This window comes from Protopterus annectens, chromosome 2.part1, assembly GCF_019279795.1.
Source record: "Protopterus annectens isolate FY-2018-M chromosome 2.part1, PAN1.0, whole genome shotgun sequence".
NCBI lineage: Eukaryota > Metazoa > Chordata > Ceratodontiformes > Protopteridae > Protopterus > Protopterus annectens.
This window is the reverse complement of record NC_056729.1, coordinates 1,149,622,890-1,149,635,266: the sequence shown is the minus strand read 5'-3', so window position 1 is coordinate 1,149,635,266 and position 12,377 is coordinate 1,149,622,890. Positions and strand designations below refer to the sequence as shown.

Here is a 12,377-nt window from a genome sequence, read left to right as displayed (position 1 = left end):
GCTCATGGGTGTAAAGGAACCCATGGTGGGCAACACAGACTGCCCCAACAGAATCTGCCAGTAGCAGGGGATGCCACATCCAGGAGCAAGTGTTAAATGTTTTGAATGCAACCAGTGGGGCCATGTGGCATACAGGTGTCCACAGAGGCAAGGTGGGGAACAAAAGTTGACGGAGCCAGTAAGTGGGAAAGACAAAATGCCAGAAGTAGGTTGTCTTGAAATCAACAGGGGTACCAAACTACCATCCTGCAGATATCCTGATAGGGAAGGATTTGGATGAGGCAGTACCACGTACTTATGCAGTTACACTCGGTCAGGCTAGGAGACAAGCATGTGGGTCTGGTAGCCTGGAGGAGACCCAGAGAGACTGCATACTTGCAGCCAGGACTGGTGAGGTGGTTACTTCAGGGAGGGAGCTACTCTGTAGTAGTGAAACTGAATGTGAGCCACAGCTGCTTGTGAGTATTGATGGTGCCTTGGACAGAGTGACTGCAAAGGTAGAGGTGAGTAGTAGTACCCAGGGTGACAGTGAGGCACCACTGTCAGCGGATGCTAGACGTCCTGTGAAAGGGGAGCTGGGAAGGGTTACAAGGAGGGAGTTGAGACAGGCTCAGCTCTCAGACCCTGAGGCAGGTAGCTAGGGAGGAACCTGATTCTCAAGGAAAGAAAAAAAATCTGTATACTGGGTTAAAGGGCTACTATACAGAGAGTAGACCCCTGAGGGAGAGCTAGAAGGTGAAAAATACAGCAGTTGGTAGTGCCTAGAACCTACCATCTGGTGCTTCTAGCCGTAGCCCATGATATTCCCTTTGCAGGTCATATGGGCATAACATGTACAAAGAGGCATATTATGCAGAACTTCTATTGGCTTGGAATTTCCAGAGATGTAACAGGGTACTGCAGGACCTGTGAGCAGTGCCAAAAGGAAGGCAAGGCAGGAGACAAGGTGAGAGCTCCTTTGATGCCTTTGACTGTGATTGAGGAGCCATTTCAAAGGGTAGCTGTGGATATTGTGGGTCCTCTGAGTACCCCATGTTTCACAGGGAAAATGTATATCCTAGTGGTTGTGGACTATGCTACCTGATACCCTGAGGCAGTGCCTTTGTCTTCCATTGAGTCAGAGAAGGTGCCAAATGCTTTGTTAGAGATTTTCAGCAGGGTAGGTTTCTCAAAAGAAGTACTGACTAACAGAGGTGCCAATTTCATGTCAGATCTGCTGGCTTGTCTGTGGAAGTCCTGTGGGGTGAAGCACATGAAGACCACCCCTACCATCCCCAGACTAATGGTCTTGTTGAGAAGTTAAACTCTACAGTCAAGTCCATGCTATGGGCATTTGCAGATTAGTTTAAGAGGGAGTGGGACAGATGTTTGCCCCATCTGTTGTTTGCTTACAGAGAAGTTCCCCAGGAATCCACAGGTTTTTCACCCTTTGAGTTGCTGTATGGGCAAAGGGTGAGGGGACCTCTAGATTTAATTTGAGATGAGTGGGAAGGAGAGTGCAAGTCTCACAAGGAGTCTGTTGTGGCATACATCCTAAACCTCAGGGCAAGGCTCCGGAAACTCATGGGCTTGACCCAGGAGAACTTGGCAGAAGACCAACAACAGAAAAAGGTGTGGTATGACAGTAATGGCAAATTGTGAAACCAGTGGGATAGTTTACATAGGGTTATGTGACCACTGTGATGCGTTCTATGTGGGGAAATCAGAAAGAAAACTGAAAAATAGAATCTATGAGCATAATTATGAAGTAAGAACAAAATGCACCACTAATGCACTTTATAGACATAAAACAAGCTGCCTGGAATCCAATTTAATTTTTTTTGTTTTAGAAGTGGTGGAAAAGGATGTAAGGGGAGGTTTATGGGAAACCTCTATAGAATATAAAGAACTGTTGTGGCAATTATCCCTGGAAGCTAATAAACCCCCAGGTCTAAATGATATGGTTTCACTTGCCCCAGTGTTAAAGATGAGAGCAGCAAAACTTTAGGTGCCTATAAGATGTGTATTAGTTAATACCAAAAGCCAGAATCTTTAAAACAATTTCCATCCTTATTTTTTTCTTCATGGGTAGTACAAATTATGTATGTAAATTATATTTCTTGCTTTTTCTACTGATTTATTTTAATTTGTATTAACTGAAGATGCTAATGTTACAAATGTACAATTTTAAATTATTATGAGTATTAACATAGTTTTTATGTTGTTTTTACATGTATTTGGATGATTATTTATAGAATATAATATTAAAGATTTAATATATTTTTAGGACAATGTTAAATGAAATTATGGGGTTGGGGCTTTTAGGTTAGGTGTATGAATGTATGTATAAAAGGAAAGATTGTTTATATGAATTAATTAATTATTTAATTACTTTATTGTTTTATTGAATAATTTTAGGCTATTAACTGAATGATATATAAAGTTGGGAGTGTTGTATGATATGCATTCTGTTCATCTGAAGAAGTCATTCGAAACGAAAACGCTTGTTGGTTTTGTAAAGCGTTAATGTGCTGTTGAGTCTTGGATTTGTGTAATAAAGAGTGGTACATTTTAGAAGCCTTCTACTCCGCTTTGCTCAAGTTGAATTGTGTGTTTGGTCGGACTTGTTGAGCAAGTGTTTCCATCGTTTTTTTTTTTGGGGGGTGAAGCACATGAAGACCACCCCTACCATCCCCAGACTAATGGTCTTGTTGAGAAGTTAAACTCTACAGTCAAGTCCATGCTATGGGCATTTGCAGATCAGTTTAAGAGGGAGTGGGACAGATGTTTGCCCCATCTGTTGTTTGCTTACAGAGAAGTTCCCCAGGAATCCACAGGTTTTTCACCCTTTGAGTTGCTGTATGGGCAAAGGGTGAGGGGACCTCTAGGTTTAATTTGAGATGAGTGGGAAGGAGAGTGCGAGTCTCACAAGGAGTCTGTTGTGGCATACATCCTAAACCTCAGGGCAAGGCTCCAGAAACTCATGGGCTTGACCCAGGAGAACTTGGCAGAAGACCAACAACAGAAAAAGGTGTGGTATGACAGTAATGCTCAAACTAGAGAGTATGCTGTCAGACGCAACAAACTGCAAGCAGCTTGGGAGGGACCCTACAAGGTGGTAAGAATGGTAAGTGATGTTAACTACATAGTGGAACTGCTAGGCAGGAGGCAGGGGCACAGACTGTACCATATTAACATGATGAAACCTTACCACGATAGGGAGGCCCTTGTGCTGAGCATTTGCAGTGGATTGCAGGAGGCGTCTGAGGGAGATCTGGGGACTGATCTCCTCAGTGAGGCTTGGGCTGACACCTCAGTGGAGGGGGTAGCAATGTCCCAACAGCATCTCCTACCCAGGTTCAAGAAATCCGAGCAGTGTTGCAGGAATTTGGGGACATTTGTCAGGCCCCGTATAGAGTGCCTGAGAGAGTCAAATGGACTCTGAGGGAGGAGATACAGGAGATGTTGGAACTAGGGGTTATTCAAGAGTCCAACAGTCCCTGGGCCTCCCCAGTGGTGCTGGTGCCAAAGAAAGATGGCAGCACCAGGTTCTGTGTGGACGACAGGAAATTAAATAGTCACACAGAGTCTGATGCTTACCCCATGCCTGGGACAGATGAGGCCCTAGAGCAGCTGGGTGGGGCCAAGTATTTTACAACCACTGATCTTACCAAGGGTTACTGGAAGGTGCCCTTGACTCCCAGTGCTAGAGAGAAGTCAGCCTTTGTGACTCATTTTGGCTTGTATGATTTCACAAATATGCTTTTTGGGATGAAGAATGCCCCAGCAACTTTCCAAAGGCTGGTAGATCATATCCTGGCAGGAGCAGGAGGGTTTGCCCTTGCCTACCTAGATGATATTGCCATCTACAGCCATTCCTGGTCAGAGCACCTTCAGCATGCCAGGCAGGTGTTGGGCAGACTACAGAGGGCAGGGTTGACCATTAAGCCGAGCAAATGTCAGGTGGGTATGGCAGAGGTCTCCTACCCAGGACATAGAGTGGGGAGTGATAAGATAAGGCCAGAACCTGCCAAAGTGGAAGCCATTCAGGCATGGCCTACACCTGTTACTAAAAAGCAGGTGAGGGCATTTTTAGGGACAGCAGGGTACTACAGAAAGTTCGTCCCCAGTTATAGTATCATAGCTGCTCCCCTCACAGACCTGACAAGGAGGAATAGGCCAGATAAGGTAGTGTGGACCCCAGCATGTGAGCAGGCATTCCAGAGGCTTAAAGAAGCTTTAGGAGGACCCCCTGTGTTAGCCAGTCCAGATTACAGCAAAGAGTTTGTTGTGCAGGTGGATGCTTCGAACCAGGGGGTGGGGGCTGTACTTAGCCAGATTTCTTCAGAAAGAGAAGAGCTTATCCCTGTCGTATGCTCCAACCCAGGGAGGAATGCAATACAGCAGTAGAAAAGGAATGTCTAGCCATAGTGTGGGCACTGCAGAAACTTCAGCCGTATTTGTATGGAAGGAAATTCACTATTATGACAGATCACAACCTCCTAACATGGTTAAACAGAGCCAGCCAGCAAAATGCCAAGTTGCTACAATGGCACCTGAGGTCGCAAGCATATGATATGTCAGTGTAGCACCGCAGTGGGAGTAGCAGTGCCAGTGCATATGGGCTCTCAAGACAGGGAATGGGGTAAGGTATACTCAGATAGACCTGACCTTCTAAAGCAGTGTTTCTCAAGGGTCACTTGAAAAACTTGCTTGAGTTCTCCGAAGGGAGATAGATGAAGAGTGGGTAAAGATGGATGAAGTCTTCCAGCCTAGCCAGATAGAATTTTGCAGATAATTCTGTAATTTGTAAATATGAATGTAAACTACAGGCTTGTTGTCTTAAATGTAAAGAAATAGTGTTACATGTGGAACTGGAAAAAAAGTGACAACAGTGAACTCTACTGACCAAAGCAAAGCATATAGTGACCCTTTGATGTAGACAGTGATTCTGATGGGTCTAGATGAAGAAATTCTTTCTATTGTTTTAACCAAGAGTTAAATTGCTAGATTTAAACATGCAACTGTATTTTTATTGCTCTACTTCCTGACCAGCTGCAAGATAACAAAAGGAGATGTTAAGAATGTAATTGCAGTTTCTGTTAGCCTGAGAACCCAGGGAAGTGTGAAGAATGATGTAATGTGAATCAGAACTGCAATTTCAATTTAAAGAGAGAGAACCCAAGAGGATTAAGCATTTTTGTCTTGACCAGCCAACTCATCAGCACTCTGCCTGTTTTCTTATGTAAGTTTATCTTAAACTTGTGTTTTCTTTTAGGAAATAGTGTAATCTTTCTAGTTCCTATCTAAGTGTTTTTCTGTGATGTCAGAACTGTACTACTGAATTATTTTAAGTATTTTTCTGTGATCTCTGAACTCTTGACTAGCACTGTGTAGTAAGAAGTATTGTCTTTTGTTTTTATTATTTATTATTAAATATTTTAAAACCTTTCAACTGTGGCTGTTTTGTGTAGAGATAATTTAAGCTCTAGAGTACATTGCATATTTATAGTGTTTACTGTACCAAGTCACTCTAATAAGCCTCTACTGTTGTAATATTGCACAATAATTGGACACCCTTTTAAGGGCCTTTGAGTAGCTGACAAATATTAGCTGGGTGGTGGCAGGTGGTACTACCATATAGTCTGGGTAATAGGGGCACAGCTGGAGAACCTGTGCCAGCCTTTCCCAGGAGTGTCTGTGTGGTTGTATAAACTCTTATCTCAAAGTGTGTGTGTGTGTGTGTGTGTGTGTGTGTGTGTGTGTGTGTGTGTGTGTGTGTGTGTGTGTGTGTGTGTGACAGCTACTTGGGCAGGGACACGAAGCACTGGTTGGACAGAGAGGGTGCTGGAGATTTTAGCTTGCCCAGCTAGGCTGAGATCTGGACCCTATAGCTGTGACAATGGGGAGTCTTATTGGGGATCTGGAGAGCAAGGGAGCGACCAGCACCAGACTGACTGTGATCTCTGTGTGCTCTTAAGCGAAATTGCACTTTACTGTGTGTATTTGTATCCTGTCTTTCATATATGAGACACCCTCTCTGGTGTTAGTGGTGAGGATTGAGGCTCCTTGATTGCTGGGCCAGGGCACTGGCATCACAACCTCTGCTGAAAATGGACATACGTCCAGTCAGACTATCCCAGTCAAGAAATGTAAAAAATAAATAAATCTTCACAGAACAAGGGATTTCAGAAAATCTGACTAACTTTTGTTGCTTTTTCCTCACTTTGCCTTAGGTAACCGAGTTTCCAAGGTTACGTTAGCTAAGTGGCTCAGAGATTGTATCGTGTTTATCTGTCATTCAAAAGTGCTTCACCCTCCATGCCCGGTGGAAGTCCACTCAACTAGGTACCAGCTTCTGCAGTTTTTCATGCCAGAGTGTCTTTGGGTGACATTTGTGCAGCAGCCACCTGGTCTTCTCCTCGTACTTTTATCACTCATTACAAATTGGACCAGGTCTCTAGGGGGACATGCATCATTCGGTTTGATGGCACTTAGGAATATTCTTCTGTGAAGCATAACTTATTGTTATGAAGGGAAAAGGCACTCAGCTTGGAGAGGAGATTTAAATTGCAAGAGAAGGAAGTAAGAAGAAGGATGGGTGGTGGAGAAAGCAGATAATATGGGAAAAAAAGAAAAGAAAAGGTTAGTCAGGGTTATGGCAAGAGCATAGCCAGTGGTTGGAAAGGAAGAGTTTTAGGTTAGTTTTGAATAGTGGGAGAGATGTAAGGCAAGTAAGGTAATTTGGTAGTTGGTTCCATATTTTACCCACTGAGTTGGAGAATAAGGAATTACCTGCTAAGTTATTAGATAAAGAAGTATGGATCAGTATTTTGTTGGATGAGCGTAGATTCCTCAGATTGTTATATGGCATAATGAGGGTGGAGAGCATTGGAGTGTTGTCAGGGTGGTAAAGGGCTTTATGGGCAATAGTGAGTTGGTTGAATGATATTAGGTGAGGTAGCTCTAGCCAGCCTAGTTTTTTTAGGTTTTGACAGTGATGAGTCCTATATGGAGAGTTTGTGGCAAATCTGGCAGTACTGTTATAGGCTGTAGATAGTTTGTTAAGATTGTACTTAGAGAGCTTAGTATAGATGGGGGAGGCATATAATAGGGTAGAGATTAAGTTGGTTCTAGCTATAGTAGTTCTGGCTTCAGGAGTTAGGAAAGATTTGATTCTATACAGAGAACCTAGTTTTCTATTGGTAGATTTAATTGTAGCTTTTATATGGTTGTCAAATTTTAGCTGATTGTCGATTGTAATACCTAAGAGTTTGGTGGTATGGTCTGGAGAGATAAGGGTACCGTTATTGGATGTAAGTATGAAGCTAAGGGAGGGAGACATACTAGTGGGTATAAAAAGTAGGAGTTTGATTTTCTTAGGGTTGAGAAGGAGACAATGGTTAGAGAACCAATGCTCAATGGTTGTGAAGGTTTTTTGTGTGAGTGAGTGAAGTTCGGATTGTGTTGGGGCAGAGAAAATGACGGTGGTGTCATCTGCGTATTGAATGCAAGTTGATAGAGGAGTGGCTAGATGAAGGTCATTAATAAATATGGAAAACAGTAGAGGACCTAGGATAGACCCCTGTGGAACCCCTATAGAGGTGGGGAGGAGGTCTGAGAGATGGTTATGCCAGAGAACAGCCTGTTTTCGGTTGTCTAGGTAGGATGTGAACCAGTTTATTGCAGGATTGTCAAGAGAGAGAGATTTTAAGCGATGGAGGAGCAGATGATGATTGACCATGTGAAATACTTTGGACAGGTGAACAAAGAATGCTGAAGAAAGAAGATTTTTGTTGCGGTTAGTGTTGACTGAGTCGATGAAGGATAGTAAGGCTGTGGTAGTACTATGGAATGGCCGAAAACCATGTTGACAGTTAGCTAGGAGATTATGGTCTAATAAGTGATTTAGTACCTGCTTGTGGATACATTTCTCCATTATTTTTGCAAGAGGAGATAGCAATGCTATGGGGCGGAAGTTGGAATATTCCAAAGAGTCACCACCTTTAAAGAGAGGGATAATATGTGAAAATTTTCCAGATAGAGGGAACCACACCTTCTTCTAAGGTCCTATTAATAAGTATGGAGATGGGGTAGGCATCTGTTTAAATAGTGTTACATGTGGAACTGGAAAAAAAGTGACAACAGTGAACTCTACTGACCAAAGCAAAGCATATACTGACCCTTTGATGTAGACAGTGATTCTGATGGGTCTAGATGAAGAAATTCTTTCTGTTGTTTTAACCAAGAGTTAAATTGCTAGATTTAAACATGCAACTGTATTTTTATTGCTCTACTTCCTGACCAGCTGCAAGATAACAAAAGGAGATGTTAAGAATGTAAATGCAGATTCTGTTAGCCTGGGAACCCAGGGAAGTGTGAAGAATGATGTAATGTGAATCAGAACTGCAATTTCAATTTAAAGAGAGAGAACCCAAGAGGATTAAGCATTTTTGTCTTGACCAGCCAACTCATCAGCACTCTGCCTGTTTTCTTATGTAAGTTTATCTTAAACTTGTGTTTTCTTTTAGGAAATAGTCTAATCTTTCTAGTTCCTATCTAAGTGTTTTTCTGTGATGTCAGAACTGTACTACTGAATTATTTTAAGTATTTTTCTGTGATCTTTGAACTCTTGACTAGCACTGTGTAGTAAGAAGTATTGTCTTTTGTTTTTATTATTTATTATTAAATATTTTAAAACCTTTCAACTGTGGCTGTTTTGTGTAGAGATAATTTAAGCTCTAGAGTACATTGCATATTTATAGTGTTTACAGTACCAAGTCACTCTAATAAGCCTCTACTGTTATAATATTGCACAATAATAATTGGACACCCTTTTAAGGGCCTTTGATTAGCTGACAAATATTAGCTGGGTGGTGGCAGGTGATACTACCATATAGTCTGGGTAATAGGGCACAGCTGGAGAACCTGTGCCAGCCTTTCCCAGGAGAGTCTGTGTGGTTGTATAAACTCTTATCTCAAAGTGTGTGTGTGTGTGTGTGTGTGTGTGTGTGTGTGTGTGTGTGTGTGTGTGTGTGTGACAGCTACTTGGGCAGGGACACGAAGCACTGGTTGGACAGAGAGGGTGCTGGAGGTTTTAGCTTGCCCAGCTAGGCTGAGATCTGGACCCTATAGCTGTGACAGTGGGGAGTCTTATTGGGGATCTGGAGAGCAAGGGAGTAACCAGCCCCAAACTGACTGTGATCTCTGTGTGCTCTTAAGGGAAATTGCACTTTACTGTGTGTATTTGTATACTTTCTTTCATATATGAGACACCCTCTCTGGTGTTAGTGGTGAGGATTGAGGCTCCTTGATTGCTGGGCCAGGGCATGGGCATCACAACCTCTGCTGAAAATGGACATATATCCAGTCGGACTATCCCGGTCAAGAAATGGAAAAAATAAATAAATCTTCACAGAACAAGGGATTTCAGAAAATCTGACCAACTTTTGTTGCTTTTTCCTCACTTTGCCTTAGGTAACCGAGTTTCCAAGGTTACGTTAGCTAAGTGGCTCAGAGATTGTATCATGTTCATCTGTCATTCAAAAGTGCTTCACCCTCCATGCCCGATGGAAGTCCACTCTACTAGGTACCAGCTTCTGCAGTTTTTCATGCCAGAGCGTCTTTGGGTGACATTTGTGCAGCAGCCACCTGGTCTTCTCCTCGTACTTTTATCACTCATTACAAATTGGACCAGGTCTCTAGGGGGACATGCATCATTCGGTTTGATGGCACTTAGGAATATTCTTCTGTGAGACCTACCAAGATTCATTTAGCTAGGGACTCTGTCCCACAGTCATAAAGTACATTAAGATTGACAACATCAGATAAAGAAGTTATGTCTTACTATAACGTTCCATCTGTGTTGTCAATCTTCACTAATCCTTGACATTCCTCCCCTCCTTCCTCCAGCCTGAGACTCTTGGTGGATCGAATACTCCCAAGACTGGCTTCCTAATAAGGACTCAGATCTGGTCTCTTACTGTTATCTACTGTCTGTCTGCCACCATTTTAGGCAAACTCGATCTGAGGTAAATTAGAGAGGAGCAGTATGGGTAAGAGCCTAGCTAGAGAGTTTGGAAGGCACGAGCTTCAGTAAACTGGCAATTCAGTTCCGAGGCTTGGAACCGAGCCCACAGTCAAGGATTAATGAAGATCAACAACACAGATGAAACGTTATGGTAAGACATAACTACTATTTTGGTAGATAAAATTTACTTTTTAGACGTGTGTGTTTGTACAGGGCACTGCTAACCTGTTGATGTAATAACGCCAAGAAAGATTGCTTGCAAGTGTAATGCTACAACAAATAATTTAAAGAAACTACCTCAACAAGGAATTTCAAGTGTTAGGGTCCTTCAGAATGATTTAAAGAAAAGAAATCAACAAATAAAAATAAAGCAGTAACACACTAAACAGTTAACTGAAGTGCAAAACACTGATACATCTGTGCCCAAAAGATTGCGTTACTCTATGCTGAATTAGACTGTTCTGGATGATTCTCTGTAAGATCCCTGTTTTGCCCGGAGTGCTTCTGTAGCTCCTTGTGCCTGCTGTAGTACACATGAACTTGTTCACCAACAGGTTAGAGAAGTACAGCTCTCCCTGGGCTGGTGTCTTCTAATAAGAATAATTGAAGAGTTAGGGATAGCAAATCTACATGTAAGAGGTTGATGAATAATGCCTTCTTGTGATCTCATCAGTAACCTTTTTATTTACCTGTGACAGATATTTTTTCTCTTCTTTGGAGGAGATTTCTTACTTGATGGTTCCCACTTACTCCTTATCCCCGAGTTTCAGTGTGGGAAGATGGGGGGATGGAGGTCATGTGAGAGATTTTTAAATAATGCAGCTCAGTTAGCCATATTTTATTCACTAATTTAGCAAGGAATCACAAAACAGAATTTTCATGCTGGCTATAAAGAAACACTGCATGGCTGATGCACACATTTTTATTTGTGTTCTTGATGATAATCGTTATGAGTGAATTGTCCATGTGGATTCTGTGTCACAATTTGGTTCTTAAAACAATTGGGCAATATCTTTACATCCCAAGAACACTTTTCTTTCATCCTGTGATGCATTTTTATTTCTGTATGATTATCCCTTCATTCCCAAATTTAGATGAAGTATAACTTGCCTGTTTCTGCCTTTGCATGGCATTTCTGTGCTGTTCTGCATTCTTGCTGCAGATTCTCATTTAACTATCTCAGTGCCAGTTGCACTTCATTTATTTGGCCTGAGAAAGGCCTACATAGGAAAGTGTCTGTAGCCCTATCTTGTTCATCTTGCTGGAGCTGCACGAATATATCCTTAGTGGATCAAACAACACAGTAGCTATTGACTGAGTTGCCTTTCACATTTTATTGAACAGTTCATCCATGCAAACTAGAGAACTTGTAACTGTATTTGTGTATTGGGAGAAGCTCATCCAGCTAAAAAGTGTTGTACAGCTATTTTTGATATTGTCTCTGGTGAGATAGATAAAAGTCTGTAGAAGTGATGTAAGAGTGTTCAATTTCGCCGTTTGTTCTTACACACTGGTTTGGAGCCGATCCTCGGCTCCGAGTCGGCCGAATTGCAAAGCTCTGAATCTCAGAGAAGCTCTTGACCAGCCCATATCCCACAATCCTCCCTGCCATTACCCAGATCTAGTTTGCCGCTGCAACAGATCGGATCGAGGAGAGCTTGGACCAGATAGAATATATATATATATATATATATATATATATATATATATATATATATATATATATATATATATCCCATTTTTTTTCTTCAGGCACCCTTTTGTGGCCTAACCCTTCTTCTTTGGGTGTGGTTTTGTGAGTGTCTTCTTTTATATAGCCCTTTCTACATATCTATATACATATAGGATTAGCAGATTTTCTGTACTCATTAGCTATTGTTGTTATATTAGTATGTCAGAAAAAGCTAAATCTGGCTTTAAAAGATGTCAGTGTGGGCAGAAAATGTCATTTACTGACAATCATGCTTCCTGCGTGTACTGTCTTGGCCCTCTCCATCTTCAAGAGGATTGCTGTATTGCCATTCCTTTAGCGGGAGGATCATGACAGATAGGCGCAGGAAGCTTATAGACAGAGGGTTACTGAAGCCTGCCTTTCAAGACGCTTTGGACAAGTCGGATCAGGCTTCTTAATCCTTGAAGGGGTCGAAGATGTCGGAGCCCATGTCATCGGCTCCGAGTTCATCTTCTTGGGTTCGTTCGCCGGTTCCACAGATCTCGGGGCCGAGCGTCGAACATTTATCTTTTCCTGAGCCCCAGATCTTGGAACCGGTGTTGGAGCTGCCACCACCGTCCATTCTTCGGTCGGTGCCATCTTTGGCTCCTTCAACCCGTTCTTCCAGACCTTTATCTGAGACAGATGTGGATCGTT

At 42.3% G+C, this 12,377-nt stretch overlaps 1 protein-coding gene across 1 annotated transcript in view; it reads left to right on the top strand.

The window, feature by feature from the left end:
• The window catches only part of LOC122794358, a 362,344-nt gene that overhangs the window by 234,549 nt on the left and 115,418 nt on the right, over positions 1-12,377 (top strand). The window lies entirely within an intron of this gene.